This window comes from Echinops telfairi, unplaced genomic scaffold, assembly GCF_000313985.2.
Source record: "Echinops telfairi isolate 266 unplaced genomic scaffold, ASM31398v2 ScPeMD7_7469;HRSCAF=8507_1, whole genome shotgun sequence".
In the NCBI taxonomy this organism is placed as follows: domain Eukaryota; kingdom Metazoa; phylum Chordata; class Mammalia; order Afrosoricida; family Tenrecidae; genus Echinops; species Echinops telfairi.
The window spans coordinates 68,303,998-68,306,061 of NW_022111373.1; positions in this window are offsets into that span (position 1 = coordinate 68,303,998).

A 2,064-nucleotide genomic window follows, 5' to 3' on the forward strand; every position below is an offset into this window, starting at 1 on the left:
GTCGCAAAGGTCATGCTGTCGGTGACATTCCTGGAGTCCGCTTTAAGGTTGTCAAAGTAGCCAATGTGTCCCTCTTGGCCTTATACAAAGGCAAGAAGGAAAGGCCAAGATCATAAGTTTGATGGTGAACACGTAATAAATTTCTTTGCCAGAAGTCTGTGTTGTTGTCTCCTTAGCCCACCGCAGCCAGCATTGTGATTTCACAAATTCTAGGACAAGAGTTTTCAGGATTCTCCAGGGTAAATGGGTTTCATAAGCTAGGTGAGTGTTCTTCCACTTTACAGAAACTGAAGATGGCAGGAAGGTAAAGGTAGAAATTCAGAGTTAATTTGGTTCACGATATTCTTAAATTGAGGTTATATTGGTTGTTTATGACCTGGTGTTTTCTAAGTTCAAAGATGGCAGCATATTGGGTGTAATTGTATATATTGGGCACTTTAAGATCTGGGAGATGGGTGTTGGATGATATACTCTGAAGTTGATCGGAGTGTGTGCCAGGCAAATGTGACTGGAAGTATAACTCGAGATGGGTGGCAACTGTTGAAGCAGGGGTGTATCTAGGATCTTAAAAATGAAAAACAGGCCTTCAGGCATTGTGGTAGATACTTAACTGCGCCACAGGTGGTCCTTAACCTGCTACACCTTGCCTTCTCTCCCTTGGTTTTACCAACACTGGCATTTCCTCAGTTCCTTGACCCCTCTTTTTACTTCTCTGATCCCCAAACTTGCCATAGTCCTCTATACCTCTAACCATAGCAGATTCCTTGCAATCAAACATTAAGACTTGTCTTCCCCCTCACCAGTTGAGGTGCTGGCTGGCTGTGTTTCCTGTTCCCGAGTGTGTCTTAGCATCACAGGGGTGACCAGGTTAAAATATAGCTTGCATGTCCTGGCCTGATTACACAAAGGATGGATTATGGAGAGACCTATGGCCTATCCCATGGGGGTCAAATTAGGTGGTGGGAAGGGCTGGGAACAGCAGTGCCAGAGCTATAAAGGGCAGCCCAGGGAAGTTCCTGGTGACAAAGTGGATATGTATTGGCTTGAGGCACTAGCAGCTCTGCAGGAAAAAGGTTATTTCCACAAAGGGAGGGTTACAGTCTCCGAAACCCACTGGATCGGTTCTGTCCTATAGGTGAGTTTGGATTGAGCAAGTTCCAGATCCAGGCTTGCACCTGAGAGAATTCACCAAAGAGATGGCAGATAAGCTCATGGAGAGATGTTCAACGTAACCCTGTAAAAAGTTCAGGAGTTCCACAGAGGTGGCCAGTCGAGGACGATCTTGCAGGTTCACAATGAGTCAGAATCATCTACACGTAGGGAGTTTAGGTTTTTTGGTAACCACTGATGAGCCCAGGTAGCACTGAGGATTAGATGTTGGGCTACTAACTTAAGGGTTTGTGGTTTAAATTTGCCAGCCATTCCTTACATGATGAGCTATGTATTTACACTCTTGGAAACCTTGGGAAGCAATTCTATTCTGCCCTACTATGTGTTGGACTAGCCCATGGCTGTGGGCTTGGGTTGTCATGTCCTCACCCAGATGATGAGGTCCTAGGTAGCTCAAGTTTGTGGTTTTCTAACCTACTGTATGGGTAGGTCTGGGATAAGGCGGCCAGAGTGCTCCTTACAGGCATGGATGGCCAGATAGCGTATTTTAGACAAGTGAGGAAAGAGTCCCTGGAGCATTACATCATGCTTGGTAGAGGGGCAGTGGAAAAGAAGGCCCTCTGAGATGGATTGGCACAGTGCCTGCAACAAGGGCTCATGCATATGAACAGTTGTGAGATTGGCACAGAACAAGGCAGTGTATTTCTGCTGTACATTGGTCACTGAGTTGGAACCAACGTGATGCCACCTATGACAGCATGGTCATAGCCAAAATAGAGCAACGCTAACAGACAGGATTTTTTTTTTTTTAATCTGGGTGACCTGGAATGCTAATGAACAGGAAAGATGATGGGTTTTAGCTGTGGTATGGGACACAAAAGTTAGAGTGAGCCGTTCTAAAACCCCAATAGGTAACTGGTTTATTGTCAGGAGAAAAGGCAACAGGCACTAAAA